Below are 20,839 nucleotides of genomic sequence, written 5' to 3'. Positions count from 1 at the left end.
AGCCACAAAATAAAAGTCTTTTGTTTACATGCATACACGTTCGTTCTTTTTATTGTTTATCCTTATATAAGCGTATAAAATGCCGTATCCACACCAGGAAATAAAGCTTCACACAAAGATCGTTGAATTCGTGTTCTAATTGGCTACACGTTCTGTCTATCAATATTTTCCATGAAGTCATTGGAGGAACGCGCGAGTCAGATGACATCACGATATTAGACAGGGCTGTTTGGATATTATGTATTATACTCCCGCCTACTTGTACAATCATGTTTGAGCGCTGGTTTTGAACGCGAGTGTGCTCTCATATACAAGTGTTACGATGTAAATAGTCCTCAGATTGTATATTATAATCTATTACAAGACGTGCATCTGAAATCTGATGTAAACAATGGAAAATATATCCATATTTCACGGATTATACGCATTTGTGGACAAAAATGGTAATTGGATGTACTTTGTTGGAGAGTTTTTATGGGTTATTCACACATCTGAAACAGACTGGATTCGATTCGCGTTCCTTATACCAGCACAAAGGTAAGGAGTCAGTTTATATTATGCATGTTGTTATCTGGACTTCTGTAATAAAATACTATATTTATGATACTAGAGCAATTTAATCTCAAAACGGACACCATACACTGATGCTAAACCCTTAGACCTTTTAAACGATGTATAGTAGTGTTATTATTATTGTTGTTTGTACACAGTAGGCTATATATATATTGTTAGCAGCATTAAAAAAACTGACGTCCTTCCGTCCGCGAGCTAGTGCGCGTCGAGAGGTTAAACTACAAGGGTGTGGTGGTGTAGGTTAGTATTAGGTTAGTATTCTCAGATTTATTCTGAAAGACAATGTTTGAGCTTACTTTGTTCTTTAAGGCCAATTATATTTGCTTTTTTATCCTACTAATATCTGGCAACACGTTGACCACCATCCCGAAATGGCGTTTTGACACACCATAAAAGTCCCAAAAAATATATAAATTAATGTTGAGTACGGGTGCCAGACCAAATTAATCTGATCAATTAGATTATGAGATTCCTTGGATAGTTCAAAGACCAACCATTACATAAACACAGAATTCAAAATGTTATATAATAACATCAGTTTCTCAATAATCAGAGAGTCGATTGAAAGGGTGTAGTTTATCTAAACAGACAAACAACATTGACAGACAACATTCGTCAACCCAACCAAACAATAAAACATAAGTATTACTTAATGAAATGGCAGAAAAAAAATGTCAAAAGATATGAAAATTAACAGCTAGAACAAAGTAGTCGTCCTGCTGACCAAACAAAACACAAAAGGAAAATGATATAAAATACATAAATAAATACTGTATAAATGTATGAGGAAGGTGTACGGGTATTTCTTATGTTGGTTGTTTCAGAGAATAAGTGCTTGCAGGCCGTAGAAGAAAGTTTTAGTCAACATCAGAAAGTGGTTGTGGTACCTGTTCTGTTGTCACTCTGGTTACACACGTAACAAACAGCACATCGAGCTTTCAAATCGGCACACACTCTTTTAAAGTTCCACTGCTTACAGTATACACAGCTTCTGAGATTCCGAGTTAGCTCCACTGCTCAGAACATACACAGCTTCTGAGATTCCAACCCAGATAGCACACGTACGTCTCAGATACGTATCTGCGAGGTAATCACTCAGATTTCCATTCCGTCTGGAAAACGTATTATAAAGGTCGTTTGCCCATATGAATTACGTATCTGAGACGTACGAGCCCAGCCGTTTTGAAGACGCTTTTAAGATCTTTTCAAGACGCTTGATATTTAGAATGATGGTTAGCAGATCTTTCTAAGATCTTTCCAAGATGTTTCTTAGATCTTTAAAAGATCTTTATAAGAGCTTTAATCGAGCTCTTTCTAAGATGTTTCTGAGAGCTTTAAAAGACGATTAAAAGATCATTAAAAATAAATTGCTCTAAACTACATCTACACAGTTATACACACATATTATTCCAATATATCATTGACAACAATTAAAACAGTATTTTCAATAAAACAGGCAGTTGATTGCGTAAAATGTATTAAAATTAGACAAAGGAAAACATTCATAAGATGCATATTTACACGAGTGTATGCAAAAAAGCAACGTTTTTCTATAACATACAAAGAAACACAATATCTTTAAATTAATCAAATGCTTCCTCTGGCAAAGAACATCTTGGATGGAATTTTCCGCGTCTCCTTCAGTGGTAGACGGACGGATTCTTCATCTGCAGCAGCTGCATTCTAAAAGAAACCATTAAAAAAATAAGGAAAAATTAATTTTACAAACTATGTCATATGTTTTCTTTGTTTCCTCAATATAACTCTTATTAGAATGTCAAACAAAGATAAAATCATCCGTATTAATCGTCAATATCGTGTATATTATTAATATGAGCGTCTTTGCGTTAAATTCGTGCTACACCACACCATGCACTTATATCGACGTCGCAATGCAAAAGAAGAAGGGCAAGAAAGAAACCTGTCCTGGTCTGGCGATTTAAGGGAACATTTGTTTAAGGTATGTAGTAATAATACATTTTAATAATGCTGAGTGTGGGATCAGTTAACTAGAAATTTCGTTGATAATAAGCAATGTATGTACAGTAACTAGCTAGTTCACGTTAAATATTTTATGCACGTGTCTGTGGTTATTTTAGGTTTTTGATAGTTAATTTCACTGATAGTTTGAGCCCGTTTAAATTTCTTAAAAAGCTGTAATTATTATTTTATTTAACATTATTATGTTTGCTGTCAAGACTGATATTTATTTATATATATTTATTGACGTTGATATGTAAACTTAACCTACTCAGTTGTACTTGACTAATGCAATAATGACAGGTCCACCTGTTTAAGTATATTGTAAAACATTTGAACATAACAACATTTGGACATAACATACACACATTGTTTCCGCCTGCATCAATTTAGTTGTATAGCTGCATTGCTGGTTAACACCTCTGGGCAGATTCTCCATGTTCTTCTTTTATGTGTAGCTGCTCACCTTAAACAGATACAGTACATTGAAGTAATGTTTAAAACAAATTAAGCCCTATAATATTGTTTATGTTTACAATAATTGGTAAAAAGTTTGACGGATAAAATGGTTCTTACCATTCTCTATATAAGCCCCTCTGTTAACTTTTGTTCAAGCCTGTCTAGATCTTTTATCAGTCTAGAAAGATGTTGGAGAAAAGACATCATCCTCTTCTATAATCTCCATCTGTAATTGGACTAACAACTGGACCAGGGAAAGCAGGTGACTCCAAGATTGTCTCGTCTACAGCTGCAATATCAAAAAATAATTGAATTGAGGCTTTTTATATACATTTAGTATTTTTTATTAAAATTCATAATGAGCATATGTATACATTGATTTAAAACAGTACTCAAGACTGTAGATTTACTGTGAGGTTTTGAATGTTGGACGGACCATCAGACCTGCATCTGCCTCAGACATGTTGATGTTTAGCTAATGACGATTTTAAATACATTTATTTTTATTTATTTTTAGGCAACTTACTCTCCATTCGATCTTGCAGGTCACACCATGGTCTCAAGAGGGAAAATGAGTGCTCTATGGATTGAACAGAAAAGGTAGTATAGACCCTTTTACAGCCCACGTCACTGTGACGTCACCGCTCTAGCTGGAGGCAAAAAATAAGTAGGAACTCATAGCCGGCGCGCTAAAAGTTTGAGTTTTTGACTTTAAAATGTCATCTTGTTGTGTTTTTGGCTGCCAGATTAGAAGGAACAGCACTTTTGGTTCAAAAATAAAGTTTTACCGGATCCCGGCAGACATTTCTTCACAGAAATCAAGAAGACAATTGTGGTTGAATGCAATACGGCGCACAGACTAGACGGAGACGATCATAAATAATACTCGTGTTTGCAGTGCACACTTCATATCAGGTAAAATAATCTATGCATATGTACTGTTGTGTTGGTTTTATCTAGTACAAATCAGCAAGTTTCTGTTTTATTGGTGAAAAGTCGCCAACCGTGCTATTGTTTAGCTTAAATGTTAAACAAACATACAGCGATAGATGTGTATGCCATCGTTTGAATAGTCTCTTAAAATAATCCACATTGCTAATCATAGTTAGCCCAGTGATAAGTTACATAAGACAGTAAGCCTAGACAAAATTACCCAAATCCACCTGAAAGTAATTCATATGTTGTCTAGGAAATATCTAAAACCTGGTTAAAATCGAAAAGAGTTAAAAGAGTTAATTTACAAAAATACCTGTCACGGTCCCGCAGAATCAGTGACTGTACATATTCGGACAGATCCAAAACTAATTCTGCATCCATGTTTAATAAATCCCTCCTAAAACATGCTCGTTTAAGCTTGTCAACATAGCCTCTGCGGCTCTTTCTGCCTCCAGCTAAGCCCCGCCCACACAAATACGTCACAATGTTTACCAACTGTAAAAGGGTCTATTAAACAGTGTTATGTTGTATTTAAATGCCATGAACAATGCGTTTATGTTTTCTTCCTAATTATGTCAACAAATGCTCTTTTACCTTGCATGGTACTTTAGGTGAATCAAAACTCCAACCATCTGTATGAGGGTCTGGATGGATAAAGGATGCCCACTGGAGCTGGAAATGATGGATCAGGTCATTTTCATTTGTCACATTTACAAAGAAGCACACTCTAAGGAATGCGTTACCCTGTCTGTGGCAAATACACTAGACAAAAGTATTGGGAGGCCTCATTCTAATAAACATGTTTATTTATTCCAGTATGTCCAATCAAAACAAATATAAATGCTATACCATATAATACCACTTCAAAGAGTTTTGTTTTGATTTTTGTTGCAACAGTTTTGTAAGTGCCTTTTTCTGTTCCGAAATGACTACAGCTTCTTGTACAAGTCATTGATAGGTTTAGGTGATGAGTTGTTGGCTAAAAACCTTTGAGTCATATCAAAGGTGTTAGCTGAGTTAAGGTCTGGGGTTTATTCAGACCAGTCAAAGTTCTTCCACACCAGACTGAATCACTAATTTTCTGTTTGAACCTTACTTTGTTTGTAGGGTCATTCTTAAGTTGGTATTGAAAAAGGGCCCTGCCAAAACTCTTGCTATAAATTTAGCATCAAACGTTTTTTTCTAGAATATCATATGCTGTAGCATTAAGATTTGTGCACATGGAAATAAGTAAAGTATTTAAACCTGTTCATTAGAAGGAGGCGTCGCAATAGTTATGTTTATATAGTTTATGTTTGACAAGCCAAAATAACTAGGGCTGCTTCTTTTTAAGAACTTTTGGGTATTTTTAAATCAGCCAGAGGAATAACAGTCCTTAAATGTGTAATGTACTGCCATAATTTGTAATGATCAAATGTGAGGTCAGATTCTTGTTAACCTACTGTGTTCTTTCTTGATGGTTAGTCAGACATTGACATCTAATATGTAATATCTAGTGATATGTTTTCTTAGATAATGCTGTGAACAAATGCTCTTTTACCTTGAATATTAGGTGGATCCACACTTGAACCATCTGTATGATGATCTGCACCCACTGGATCTGTAAATGGTGAAGCAGGTAAGTTTCACAAGTAAACAAACTCAAATCCTATTCAGACCATTCATGATTCCAGCAATAACCAAGTTTTCTCGTCACAATAAGACTGCATATACATTGCAAATCTTAATGCACAGATCATATTTTTTTGACTATATTCATTTTTTGTTCTGCTCTTTTTATATTTACATAAGACACTATTCATATCTGATATCTGTGTTACAATAATTTCAAAAACTACAGTTAATATGAGTGTCATGATTTGCACTTGAGTTTTGTATCGACTTAAGCCAGGGTCACTGCCAATTTAGGAATGTTTTAATTATGACACTTAAACAATTGTATATGTACTTCGATAAAGGTTTTTGCAATCATGGAAACATAAGTGAATCGCAGACAGCATTCTTCTTTTACGAATGTAAAATGGCTGGAGTAGTGATGTCACTAGCTAGATTAATTTTCATTTGACCTCCCCCACAGAAAGACAGGGCACATCATTATATCGTTGGCTCCGCCCACTGGTGTTCAGTCTAAAGTAGTAGTTGTTGACAATCATAAAGTTGTAATAACAATAAGATTGTGATGTCAGACAAACATTGTGCTGTTGCTGGCTGTGGGAAATTAGTGTCTTTGTAAGGGTCGCAAATAATTTTAAAATATTTATGTTTCAAAATATTGCCCCCCTACCATGAACTAAACTGGACTGTTGCAGAGAACAAGTGTAGTAGGGTACGGAGCGCTCACACTAGTCACACCAAACTTTGGAGGTAAAACATACTTTGGTATGATACAGTATGCATAGTGTGAGTACCCCATAATTTAACTGTAAACCATGCCGCTCCTTAGAGCTTATTTCTATGTATATTTAAAACATTCTTCATTCTCTTGTGATTATTTTTGCAGGTTTCTGAATTGATGTCAGATGCAAAGCAGAAGCTTATTTTCTTCCAGTTTGGCTTCATTGTGGAAAAATGCTGGAAACTAAAAAGCAGGTGACATTCTTTTGTTTATTGAAGCTATGACAAATAATTTGTCTGTTTAGTTAATGTTTTATACAGTGTAACTGTTCCTAAACATTGTTCCTCGAGGTGCTCTGCTATTCACATTTTGTATGTCTTCCTTATTTAACACACCTTATTCAAATCATCAGCTCATTAGTAGAGATCTTCATGAACTGAACTGAGGCTGTGACCAAATGTTCACACTTCTTGTCTTTGCACTAGACTACTTACATTACGTTTTTTTTTTTTTGTATTTGGCCTAAGTATTCTAGTGGGCGTGAAGATCCCAAGCGTGCATGTAGAATTATTCATCCGATGGGACACACTTAGCATGTGTAAAAATTTCAATCCAGGTAGTGCCAGCAATTTGCACCAAAACGTATTTGTGTTTTATTTACTACTTTTAATTTATATTTAACATTTTTAAGTTTTTCTGTAAATAAAATGAACACTCTGAAATGAACATTTGCTTATATCAAACTTTTAGATGCAGAATTCTTTGCTCCTGTAAAAAAGCTCTTTGTTTTGAGTATGTAGCTTTATTAAAGTGTATTATTTATTCAGTAGTCCCTAAATAAACGACAAAATGTTGCAGATGTTTCACAAAATGCATAACAATAATGCAGTGAACACCATAGAAATGTTAACATACAATTAAAAGTCTCATGCTTTACATCCAGAACATGATGCACGATAGGATGCACAAAGTGATATTTGGACGCAGCCTCAGTCTGTCAGATCAAAGAGACATACAGAATGCACAGAGCAGTGGGACTCCATGAACAGAGCTGAGAACCACTGCTGTAACTCATTATGCTTACCTGACTCATGCAGAATTCTGGCCTGGTGTTTGGTCCCCCCTTTCTCTGGCTTGTGTCTCCATCATCATTATACTATTGTCAGTGTAATAGTATCGTCGTCTGCGTACCAGGACTTTGTTACTCAGCTGTCCCTTCTCCTTCAAGCTACATTTTTGTCAAGCTGCAACAAGTTGGAATACATAATTATTAACGTTTAATGATTTTGATGTATGAAATATGTAACAAAAGCAAAAAATGTATAGACATTCTATTAAGAAATTACCTTTTTGTTGTTTGTTTACTGACCTTTCAACCATATTGCATTTATAATTGATCATCATACCTTTGGTCTACTGTTAACAGGCTACTGTAGAAAACAAAGTCAAACAAAAAAAGAGAAAAAATTATAAATGCTGAATGTGTCTCATCTTAAATACATTGTTGTTGTTTTTGTTACATTGAATTTGGATGTTTTGATGATTTAAGGAAAATTTACGTAGCATATATATTGATGTTTTAAATCAGAGTTTGTTAATGACACTTAATCATTAGCAAACATTTAAAAAGGTTTATTACAATACTAATTGATAATATTAATGTAATAATATTGTTTTGTAACACCCTAAATCACTGAGCGCACAAACGCTACCCCTGTTACAAGCATGAGTGGTTGACTTCATGCAGACATGCGCAGACATTGAAGTACCGCGAGAGTGATTCAAATGCCCACGAAACAGTGTAATCACGCGGTACTGTGATGTCATACTGGTTAACGCTAAGCTACGTGAAGCCGGACACAAGGGCTGCACGTATCTTTGGGCTGGAGTAGCCTGTGGTTTTTAAGGCTTCGGTGTCTCGTCGCGTTAAACGATCGCAGAACGATTTATTTCTCTTTTTCACCTCGATTTTTGGCCTCTTGTGATTTACCAAAACCAACATGTGAAGTTACAATGCTGACAAAGGAGTTTCATCAGTAGAGGTAAGTAACCAACATTATGTTATGCATGTAGTGGATCTAAAGATTGATTGTCGTATATGATCATTCTTTTTTTGGTTTGTTTGTTTGTAACGTTTATCAATGCAAGCCAAAATCGAGCTGCAAATCCTGAAGGCAACGCACGTTGAACATGTAACCGTTTTCTCAGCGGTGGTGGGGTAAACATTTGCTAAGTTAGCCTAGACCAGCCCCTGTTTAACTTAAAGTTACTTGAGTTATAAAATGTATCTTCCCGCCCGACTTGCTTGGAGTAAGTTAACGTTATGTAAACGACCGGTATTCATTAAAAGCCTTAAAGTTTTATAGCGAAGTGGTTTGATAATTATGTTAATATATTTTATCAGTTGTATTAGCTATAATTTATATCTGTGAATTAATTCGTATTTTTATCAGTTTCTAACAACACATACATGACAAAAGGCTAACGTAACGTTAATAACGTACGTTAAGTTACTTACCAACACGAACAAACTGACAGACAAATTAACTTAAAGCCAACAATTACAAAAAAAAACATATTATAAATGAATATAAACGTTATGTTTACGAATTATATTATTTACATGTTAATTATGATGTTAAATGCGAAGAAAATGTTGAAGTGTGCCTGAGGAAAAACGGTCATATGATGAAAATGGCGCTTACGTGACGTACGAATGGCCTCGCGACCACTGGTCTATGCTCGTGACCAGCTCGCGCTTGCGCGACAGAAGGGTCAACTTCCTGCTCCAACCTGCAATTTGAATGCAGGGATAATAACAAATAACCAAAGTTTAATAATATTGCTGGATTTTTTATAATGCTTAATAAATGATGCGTGTAAATTTACACATATTTATTACGTCACTGATATAGTTTTTTATTGCGTTTATTTCTTTTATATTGATTTGAAAATGAAAACCTTATTTAATTGACCTAAAATTTGTTTGTGTTTAACACTGATTTATGTTGTTTTTCTGTTTAATATTAGTGTGTCCTGGTAAACGTGTGCTCGGAAACATGCAGATTACAGTATTTACAGAGCCGACCTTGAGGCACCCACTGATGGATAATCTGTTTACCTAAAAACAGGTAATGTATAAACATTGCAAATATAATGAATTCTGTTGGACTTTAAGGCGTCCATTGCGTGTAATTTAGAGGAAAGGCACAAGATACGAATATCTAAGTTCAAATATTTATTGATCAGATTGAAAAAGTTTAACAGCGCTGGGTCCTCTCAAGTAGCGAACAACCAGCTCAGGAAGTAACATGCTTATTTATAAAATATGTGACGTCGATGTTTCTTCAGAAAATCTCCACCCACAAAGGCCGTTCCCCTCGTCCATCTGACTCCATCACCACACCCAATTTTAGCCTGTAGGCAAAGATGGACACACATAGACAAAGAAAAACAAACTGTTCTCCTCTCATCCCTGGGAGCCCTGCAGTTCCTCTCCAGTACTCCTCCACTTTGAATAGCATGTTATAATGCTTTCTTAGAAACAAATCATTAATAAAACATTCATTTATAAAAAACATAAGCTGTAAGATGAAAGTGATTATTATGTAAAACATATTTCAATATCATGACATCATTTTATTATTTGTAAAATTGGTTATATGAATAAGGCACACATTAACTTCTTTAGATAGATAAACACATATTAAATCTTTTACTGCAATACTACTTCTAAGCAAACACTTTAATCATTATTAAAACCATCTGTTAGGAAAGAAAACACACACACACACACACACACACACACACACACACACACACATGAGATTCTGTTTCTTCAAGGTTGAGCTGCCCTGCCCACATTAAGTTATTCTGTATGCAACCTTCATTTCATTGGTTAATACACATTTATCAAAGACAACATCTTATATTTACTACATCAATTATTCAATGATTAATACTGATTAAGTAAGAAATACATTGCATATTTTATCCTGTGAACATTAAGGCATTAGTTAATGACATAGTCGCCTGTTTGCTTTCCCCCTCAGGCCTCTCTCTTATCTTGATCGATACCAGTCGTAAATTCCTAAATTCCTCCTTGCAGCACACACACAAAAACTGGTAACTCTCCACTCTCAAACATAAACACCTCATTTCTACATAATAGCTCAGTGCATATATAAAACACACAATGTTTATAGAATAAAATGATTAATTAAAGAAATATAAAAATGGAACAAAATCAATTTCCACAGTCCTTATTTGGACATCTTTGTAACTTTAACACTTTTAGCAATTAGCAAGATTAATAAAACAACATAAGAATCCCACAATTCCCTCTCTTGACCTCTGAAAGAGGTCACACATTTTCTTCCTCCTCCTCATCCAGGTTCTGTAGGCCTAATAGCGGCATGCTGTATTTGGGTGGATTTTCTTTTTTCTCTATTGCAGACACTATCAGTCTGTTACACAGGGATCTCCATTGTTTATGCCAAATATTATGGTGACTATAATTGCAGTTATAACTCCTACGGCCCACAGAACCTTCCAATTTGCATATAGCTTCATCTCTGTGGAAAAAATACACTTATGCCTATTGGCTAATACTCAAATAACAATCGTAAATTCAAAAAGGAAAAGAAAAATGAAATATGAAATTAATACTGTAGAATTGTATAAGAAACTTAAGAAATTCAAAGATCAAAATTCAAAGGTCAATACGGAATGTAGTTACCCAGGTTATAATGAATATATGGTAATTGTGATATTCAGGTCTCTAAACACTTCTGTCAGGATTTCCAGCACTTTGTGGAAATCCAATTTATCCAGGCCACACCCCAGCCGGGGAGTGGATACACTTGTTATGTTTTCTTTCTCACACCACTCTCTCATACATCTGAGGCTGTAGGTAAAATTCTCATATGTTGATAAATCAGTACAATTTTGTTTTATTATTAAATGAAAAATCAATCTGCCGTCATCCTCGTGGGTAACTGCACATTCACCTGTGTGTTTGTTCTGTCTTACAACCTTTTGTGTACCGTACTTCGCTTTGAACTGTACGGCTATACCTGTTCCATAGGCACAATCTGTGCTCACACAGTGTGCTAGGGGTTCTGTTACTGGGCTGAAAAAAATTTCACCTTTTTTATGCACAATTTTACAGTGTGTTTATTGACTTTGTTGTTGGTGTTGTGTGAGTGTTACCACTGATGTGTTACCACTTCCTGTTTGTCCTCTCTGTATTCCAGCTGATTCACTTTCACTTTCAACACTCTCCCTCTCTTGGACCTGAGTCCTCAGGTCCACACCTGTGTCTGTTAGAAACCCAACCATCATTTTTAACAGCTGGGTCGTTCTCACAATTTCGTTGTTTGGTAGCCTGGCAAGAAAAATGTTCAATCATAGCAGTTAGTTTGTCAGATGAAACGTCATGTGTTATAGGCAGGATGGGATCCTGCACCACGTCATGCCTTGGACCTGGAAACTGTCGACCTGTAAGCAATTCAAAGGTTGTGAAACCAGTGATCCTGTTAACAGAAGAGCGAATAGACATTAATGCAATTGGTAATGCCTCAAGCCATGTTATTTTTGTCTGTGCACAGATTTTGTCAAGTCAAGTTGTAATGTCAAAGTCAGGTTCACTATTTCAGCATTACTCTAACATTGGGGTGATAAGCAGCCCCGAAACTATATGTCAATTCCATTGCGTGTTTGTCATTATGTCAGATCTAACTTTGTCTTGGGAAACCATGGTTGGGGATATAAGTGGTTTATTAGGCAGTTGACAACAGCCACTTCATTAGGTACCTTCACAGCCTGTAGTATGTGTCAGGCTTTGCTAGCATTTACTATAGGCCGGCCTTTCCTGGTTTCAAACCCACCTATCTGCCATATGGCAGTTCCATATATACTGCACCAATCACATATGCAGATTCACTATAAACAATCACCCTCTCTTCACCAGTGTAGTGCAAGGCTTTGATAACAGCTGTCATTTCAGCTCGCTGTGCTGACCGTTTACCTTTCAATCTACCACTCAGTCGTGTTACAAAATCACCCACAACTTGCTCAACCACAGCAAAGCCTGCCTTCAATGTGTCATCTGCTGCTCTGAAACAACAACCATCTGTAAACAGTGTGATTAACGGTGGGGTAGTTGTCAGTGGTACCGCGAACAAACCATCTCTCAATTTATTTGCTTTTTCAGTCAATGGTATAACAATTATAATTAATTACAATAATAAAAATTTGTATATCAGTCAATGGTATCCAATCCTGCGGCTCACCCTCAGTGATTAGATCTGCCATGTGAACACCTTCATGCACATATATGATGTCTGGGCTGGCAATTTCCTTAAATACAAAGTTTGTTACAATAATCAGTTATTTTTCTATTGTCACAGCTTTTCTTGTTTACCTTTTATAGTGTTCTATGGTGTTCTTTTTTCTTTTTCAATTTATTTCTTTTATCTATTTTAATATCCTTTCTGCCATAGCTGTTCTATGCCATATATATTTACTTTTTAGCTCAGTACCATCAGTGGAGTTCTGACTTCCTCTGTAGATACCAAATTCAATTATGCATTTCTTCCTGTCAGATTAATAGGAGTCTGATTTGATTTCAGAACAGGTAGTCACACCTAACAACAAAGTTCTTTATCAGCCTTTAAATTTGTCTAGCTGATTTTCTCATAAAGATTGTCTGTGTCCCTATAGTAACAAGGTCTTTACTAAACATTGAACGGCTGTTTACTCTTTCCCCTTTTTCACTCAAAGGCTCGTATGAAGATGAAAAAGTTCAGTGTCCAGTGAAATATTGTCCAGTTTCTCTTGCCTCCAAGAACATTATTGTCTTTGTTAGTCTCTTTCTGGATTCCACTCAGTCTTTTTGGTGTTTCATCCTTGTAAATGTCTCTGACCATATGCAGTGCCCCCTTCACTGCTTTAGTTCAAGTATAGTCCCATTCAAATAGAATGTGCTTTCAGTCCAGTTTATGAGTTACTCCTCTCTTTGCAACCCCAGCACTTTGATGTCACACACAGTTTTTGCCACTGTCTTTTCATTGCCAGCTTTTATTCACTTTCTTGAATGTCAAAGGATGGGAATAATCAGCCCACAAGGTTTCAGCTTGACCCATGCAAAATATTGCCTTTCAATTTAAAAATAAAATTTATCTTGTGACCACCTTCCACCATCAGATGAAGACTCCTCTTCATTTTGTTAAATCTTTTTTTCCTTTATACAATCTATCTGTTTCATTCACCTTTTAACAATTTTCTGTCCTTTTTTTAATTGTTCATCTATATTTCCACATTTAATAACTTGGTCTCTACTCTTTTCTCTAATTTGTTGTTTTTCTTTCAAAGCTTCGCCTCAGTCTTTCTGCTAGATTTTGCTTAATCCCATGTATGGTTTTAACAGACTCATTATATCACAGACACACTACATTTTCACACAAATAAAATCTGCATCTACATTTAATTCACCGCTATTGATTTGAAAAACAGGCTGTTTCATTTGGGCTTTGGCTTTCTCATAAGGATTAGGTGTGTGCAAGGAGGGGTAGATCGATTTCACTGGGGGTGGAGCAGCAGGAGGAGCCGTAGGTGTCATACTTGAGTCTGGCTGACTGTTTCCCTGTTTAACTTCCTTTGGCTTTGCAGCTGCACCACTGTCAACTTCCCCTAACTAATGCAACCTCTTTCTGTCTTTTCTTAACATCTTTAGGATCAGTTTGGGCCATCATTAATTGAATTAGTTTTTGCCATGGCACATACACCGGTGAACACACATATTCATCACACTCTTTCTGAAATTCAGCCATAATATATATCAACGTTCAATACACGGTACAAATACTATTACAATACAATTTCTCAGACAAAACCACAACAATAACAGTAAGACGTCAATTTTCTTTTCCAGTATTCGTAGGCCTTACACCTCACGGGCTGCTGTACACCCCCTACGGCTACAACCGAGTCGGTATTTTATAACACCTAATGTATTAAAGGAATCCTCAACCTTATATTTAATTCTGTTAACTTACACCGCCATTAACAGTATCTATGGACCTTTCATCCAAGAGCCTCTCACTCCTTACGGCTACAACCGAGTCGGTATTTTATAACGCCTAATGCGTTAAAGGAATCCTCAACCTTATATTTAATTCTGTTAACTTACACCGCCATTAACAGTATTTATGGACCTTTCATCCAAGAGCCTCTCACTCCTTACGGCTACAACCGAGTCGGTATTTTATAACGCCTAATGCGTTAAAGGAATCCTCAACCTTATATTTAACAAAAAAAAAAAATTCAAAAATTTCAAAAAGTTTTTCACTCTGATCAATTCTTATTGTTTAAACAATCAATTTCAGTTCGGAGCTCCTTATCAACACAATCAATTTGATATATCCAAATAGCAGAATTCGATACAACAGGTTTCTGCTTACCTTGTTTATTAGAGCGCTCTTTGTGTTGAAATGGAGCCCTCCCTTACTCTGGTTTCTTCAATGTGAAACCCTCCTTCCTCTCACTCTCTCCTTTCCCTCCACAAAACGTCGGTGGTCACCAATTGTTGGACTTTAAGGCGTCCATTGCGTGTAATTTAGAGGAAAGGCACAAGATACGAATATCTAAGTTCAAATATTTATTGATCAGATTGAAAAAGTTTAACAGCGCTGGGTCCTCTCAAGTAGCGAACAACCAGCTCAGGAAGTAACATGCTTATTTATAAAATATGTGACGTCGATGTTTCTTCAGAAAATCTCCACCCACAAAGGCCGTTCCCCTCGTCCATCTGACTCCATCACCACACCCAATTTTAGCCTGTAGGCAAAGATGGACACACATAGACAAAGAAAAACAAACTGTTCTCCTCTCATCCCTGGGAGCCCTGCAGTTCCTCTCCAGTACTCCTCCACTTTGAATAGCATGTTATAATGCTTTCTTAGAAACAAATCATTAATAAAACATTCATTTATAAAAAACATAAGCTGTAAGATGAAAGTGATTATTATGTAAAACATATTTCAATATCATGACATCATTTTATTATTTGTAAAATTGGTTATATGAATAAGGCACACATTAACTTCTTTAGATAGATAAACACATATTAAATCTTTTACTGCAATACTACTTCTAAGCAAACACTTTAATCATTATTAAAACCATCTGTTAGGAAAGAAAACACACACACACACACACACACACACACACACACACATGAGATTCTGTTTCTTCAAGGTTGAGCTGCCCTGCCCACATTAAGTTATTCTGTATGCAACCTTCATTTCATTGGTTAATACACATTTATCAAAGACAACATCTTATATTTACTACATCAATTATTCAATGATTAATACTGATTAAGTAAGAAATACATTGCATATTTTATCCTGTGAACATTAAGGCATTAGTTAATGACATAGTCGCCTGTTTGCTTTCCCCCTCAGGCCTCTCTCTTATCTTGATCGATACCAGTCGTAAATTCCTAAATTCCTCCTTGCAGCACACACACAAAAACTGGTAACTCCCCACTCTCAAACATAAACACCTCATTTCTACATAATAGCTCAGTGCATATATAAAACACACAATGTTTATAGAATAAAATGATTAATTAAAGAAATATAAAAATGGAACAAAATCAATTTCCACAGTCCTTATTTGGACATCTTTGTAACTTTAACACTTTTAGCAATTAGCAAGATTAATAAAACAACATAAGAATCCCACAATTCACAAGTATATAATTTCACAAATATTAAATATTATTAACAATTATTAGTAATGATGTACATATTAAATTACATATTATACATGTTCAGTTGTTCTGTTAAGTTATTTGAAGGATATGCATGGTAGATCAATTAGATTATCTTTCTCACTAGCTATAAGCAGCATGCTATATAAAGCAACTTATTGCTCATCTGCTTGAGAGAAAGTTACTGCTGGGGCTCTCCTGCTAAGATTGTCTTAATTCTAAAAAGAAATTAAGTCATTTAGGCTTAGGTCATAGCAAGTTTTGAATGAATGACTTCACAATCTGTTTTAATAATGTTTATTTACAATGTATTTTATTCCACTTACCTGAATCGTGCAGAGGCTTGATGTTTAGTCCACCGGTTGTCTTCTCCAACCTCTGAGTGAAGCCACCACGAGTGGTCGTGTTAACCAATTTTTTTTATCTTAGTGCACAGTGAGTGTGTCTATAGTCTAAACGATTAATAAACTGATAACGTGTAAGGTCATTTAAATGCATAAAACGGTTTTCTTTTATAGGGTAAAGCCCATAAATGGCAAAAACTGATTGGCACAGGTAGTTTTTTGCTCTTAAACCAGATTTTAACGTCTTTTTTGCCGTTTCGTATGTGCGTATGTCTCCACCTGTGATAGATAAACTTCACAAATAAAAGTAAATTAAAGCGCTTGAAACATGTTAATGTAATAAGCTGATTTTTATAATATCATAATAAGATAATTGTCCTCTTATTATGTGCTTGTAAACATACTCAATGTCTTTGTTTATCCTTTGTCTCAAGTCACACTGAGTGTGAGAAGTCATTTGTCCAGTGCTGTCGTGAAATCTAATGATAATTTTAAACTGATCTTCTTCATTCTGTCACTAGCCCACCACAATCCATGTTTACCAGCTGTGGAAGTGCAGGCCAAAAATCTTCCTTCACCTGTGGGCCTCTTCCCACATGTAGATAAGGTAATGAATTATTTGGTCACTGTTTCTGTCACTGGGGCAAAATAACTGCCCTAGGGAACATGAAGAATATCCAAAACTGTGGTATTGCGCTCGCCCTAAAAATTTGAGAATCTTGATGTTTCTAACACATGGTACAACCGCTTAGTAGGCATGGGCCAGTATAAGATTCTGGCGGTATGATTACCTTTAGCAAAAATACCATGGTTTTACAGTGTTGCGGTATTCCCATTGCTACACTAAATTTTTTTATTTTTAAATGGCAGGTAAAAATAAAGCCTTTAAATTATATTATATATTATATTTTCAAAATGTATATTACATGTAAACATCAAATCAATCACATGACTTAATGATTTAATGAATTTTGTATAAATACAGTTCATACCTTGGAGACGGTTTCACAGACCATTTTAGTGGTTTTGTAACCTTGACTGTTTAAAACCTCGGTATACCTTGAAACTGGTAACCAGCCCATGCCTACCGCGTATATCTATTATTAAAGGGGACAGAGAATGGAAAACCAATTTTACCTTGTCTTTGTTGAATAATGGTAGTCTACCCGCATTCACAAACAATACAAAAAGTGCTAGACATGCTAAACATCTCAGTCTCATAGAAATTCCTCTTTTAGAAATGTCAGTCAGAAAACGACCCAATCTGAAAAACTGATGCTTATGACATCACAGGCATCTAACTGCCCCTCCACTTTAAAATAATTGGCTGTATTTTTTGAGTGGCAGCAAAGTCAGCCAATCACTAATGAGATCGCAATGAAAACCAGTAGGGGGAGCCAAAAAGGTGCTAAACCACTTGTTTAAAATCCGCCACCCTAATAGAGCTATCTGAGAGAGGTTTTTAGGAAGCTTCTAAGGCATTACAGACCCAAACAAAAAAATTTTGTATACATGTCACATCACAGAACAAGGATAAATACCCCGTTCAATCATTCTATGTCACCTTTAAGGTGGTTGACAGGTCTGTTTGCATGTTATTGCATTGGTAATAATTTATTGTTTATAGTCAAATATTGATTGTGAGAATTATTTCAATTTTCTTAAAAATGTTCTAACATCTTTTTCCTTTCTTTTCTTAATGCAGCACTTCAGGAGAAACCTGCCTGTGATCTGCTAAGATGCACAGATTCAACTCTGGCCCATTGTCATCCCAACACCTCATCTGCCATCAGTTTCGTTTAGTGTCGGTCTATTGCAAAAGTTCATATAAACTTTAAATGAGACTTTGTGTTAAGCAGGGGTTTCCAAACTTTTCATTCCACAACATATTAAGCCCAGGATACACAGCAGGATTTTTGCAATCCAATAAGACCTTATCACACTGTGTGACAAGGATTGTTTAAACTTCAGCAGTAGACTGTCGATGAAGACACCTATTGCATCTGAGGCTGCGACATCCGTTATCAGCATGCGCTAGTGGTAAACAAATACAGGTACGCAGGTCGAGGAAGCAAACACGTTGTTGATGTGCGTTGATCATGCTGAACTTCTTACACTGTCATAAAACTATCGTAGGTGTCTTTGGTCCCAGGACTGGGAAAACAGACGTCTTTAAACCTCTCACACTGTACGAGATAGGACCACCAATTAAGAGCCACGATCACAGAAATCTCCACGATTGTTTCACGATTGGTAATCTTTCATCTGGGACAGCCAAAAATCGTGCCGTGTATTATGGGCTTTAGACAGGTGTAATCTTATAGTATATCAAAACCATTGCTAATAATTAATTGGACAAACCATCACTACAATGCAACACTCACTATCTTACGGGGCGACCCACAAGTGGGTCTTCACCCACAGTTTAAAAACCCTGAGTATGAGTAAGAGTATGTTGTATTGTAATTAAAGTCACATCTAAGTGTTATGGAACAGTTTGTCATTATATTCACAGTATTACATGGTTCTTTCAGCAGTTACTACGTTACAGTGCTCTTAAAGTGTCCTGATCAGCTTTGGGTCTTGTGAAGTAATGTAATGAGAATGTGATCAATATCTTTGCAGTATTTTTGTTACACTGTGGCTGTAATCATATTAACACATAGGTTAAACATTTTATTCAAATTTGGTAAACAAACTAGTCAATATAATTCATGCTGTGATGCTGGATTAAACTTGGTCAAATGATTGTGTATTGTGTTTTCACTTTTTTATTAGGTTACTTCATCTATATAAACATTCTCAATATCACATTTGGTTTGCTCAGAGTTTGTTCAGATGATTTTTAAAATTAAATGTTGTGAAAATGCAAGGTGTGTTACACAATTTCAATGGATGGCGTGGGGTCAAAAACTATCAAAAGTTTCAACCTTAGATATATACTTATATATACAGTACTCACCTTTTCTTGTGCATGGTGCTTTATCTACGGTAAGTGCCTTTTTAACGTTTTGGACTAAACGCAAAATGTCTATATTGTTTTTTATTATACGTGATATGGGCTTTTATTAATTATATTTTTGCTTCAAAATTAATGCCAACCCTTAAAAACCTGTTGACTATATTTTTAAAACAATTAAACAAGACATTTATTTAAAAAATTAAATGAGTTGGAGGTCTTTGCTGATTCGTCTGCGTTTGATCGGATTAAAGACCAAACGGAGATGCATTGCAGGCAGGTAGGATTTAGAATTTTTTAAGATCTTAAATACGTCTTGTAGAGATATGGAAGACGTATTATTCAAAGACGATCGTCAGCAGATGTAAAGATCTTTACAAGACGTATCTGAGACGTACGTGTGCTATCTGGGAAGTTAGCTCCGCTGCTCACAGCTTACACAGCTTCTGAGATTCCAAGTTAGCTCTGCTGCTCACAGCATACACAGCTTCTGAGATTCCAAGTTAGCTCTGCTGCTCACGGCATACACAGCTTCCGAGACTCTGAGTTATGCACTAATTCTCAATTAACAGCACTCAAAATAACGTCCGATTACACCAACACACACACTTGGTCAGTTTCTGCTCCTTTTTAAACTCTCTTGGAGATTCATGCTCCGGGTCAGGTGACGTCACGGTGTAATTTAAAGGGGCAGATACCTGTATCGCCACAACTGAAAGTTCTAAAATAGGACGCATCATTCAGCGCGAGCAGGTTATTGGTGGCAGGATATTACATTCGGTAAAACAAAAGCAGTAATTATCATGATTGGTTCTGCAAGAGTATCAAAAAACTGAAGAAAGTAACTCTGGTACAAAGATGTATAAGAATTGGGTTTAAATTAAATCTGCAAAATATGTTAACACCCCTAGCATAAAACTTTAAAGCTAATCTTAACAAAACATAGCATTAAAAAATCTTTTATTTCTTTCAATTTAGAAGTTAACCTTAAACAAAGTCGCATTCGCAAGTCATAAGCATATTAAACAATTAACTATTAACTAAGAATAACAATAAACTTTATAATTGTTAATCTTCTGAAACAAGACATTGACGTATGCGGCCTAGATATGCAACCTCCACTGAGACACTGCTCTGCACATTTTGTATGTTTCCCTTAATTAACACACCTGATTCAAATCATCAGCTCATTAGCAGAGATCTCGATGAACTGAACGGAGTCTGTCAGATTAGAAAGACATACAAAATGTTGAGAAACACCACCCTAGAGCCTAAACGACCTCCTGAGCGTGTGTGCCAAGACGGAGCGGAACGCACATAAGCATAATATGGGGTTCAGATAATGCGAATAAAAGGTCAAATAGCCTACACACAAATATGTTGAAATGTATTTGGTAAGTATCATCGTAAACAGTCGGTTATGTCTTAAAGGTAGGGTATCACATTTTGAAAAATGCTAACGGTAGCCGACTAGA

General features: G+C 35.8%; 3 long non-coding RNA genes across 4 annotated transcripts; 2 read left to right on the top strand and 1 right to left on the bottom strand.

The window, feature by feature from the left end:
• Positions 1-2,921: 2,921 nt before the first annotated feature.
• LOC135767242 (uncharacterized) lies at positions 2,922-5,412 on the bottom strand. Its single transcript, XR_010541964.2, has 5 exons — positions 5,391-5,412; positions 4,543-4,620; positions 3,539-3,592; positions 3,130-3,301; positions 2,922-3,019 (listed from the first exon to the last, which is right to left on the bottom strand). It is a non-coding gene; the product is annotated as an uncharacterized lncRNA (long non-coding RNA).
• Positions 3,146-6,517, top strand: LOC135767251 (uncharacterized). Of its 2 annotated transcripts, none has more exons than XR_010541976.2 (5): positions 3,146-3,274; positions 3,530-3,612; positions 4,560-4,638; positions 5,501-5,566; positions 6,449-6,517. It is a non-coding gene; the product is annotated as an uncharacterized lncRNA (long non-coding RNA). The 2 variants fall into 2 exon arrangements; XR_010541975.2 differs by having other exon boundaries at positions 3,167-3,274; positions 3,558-3,612.
• Positions 6,518-8,306: 1,789 nt separating this feature from the next.
• On the top strand, positions 8,307-19,154 carry LOC135767240 (uncharacterized). The gene is made up of 4 exons (XR_010541961.1): positions 8,307-8,325; positions 9,314-9,414; positions 16,927-17,012; positions 18,111-19,154. It is a non-coding gene; the product is annotated as an uncharacterized lncRNA (long non-coding RNA).
• The last annotated feature ends 1,685 nt before the right edge of the window (positions 19,155-20,839 follow it).

This window comes from Paramisgurnus dabryanus, chromosome 6 (genome assembly GCF_030506205.2).
Source record: "Paramisgurnus dabryanus chromosome 6, PD_genome_1.1, whole genome shotgun sequence".
Taxonomy (NCBI): domain Eukaryota; kingdom Metazoa; phylum Chordata; class Actinopteri; order Cypriniformes; family Cobitidae; genus Paramisgurnus; species Paramisgurnus dabryanus.
Note: the sequence above shows the minus strand (reverse complement) of the source record. Positions and strands in the feature narration are given on the sequence as shown.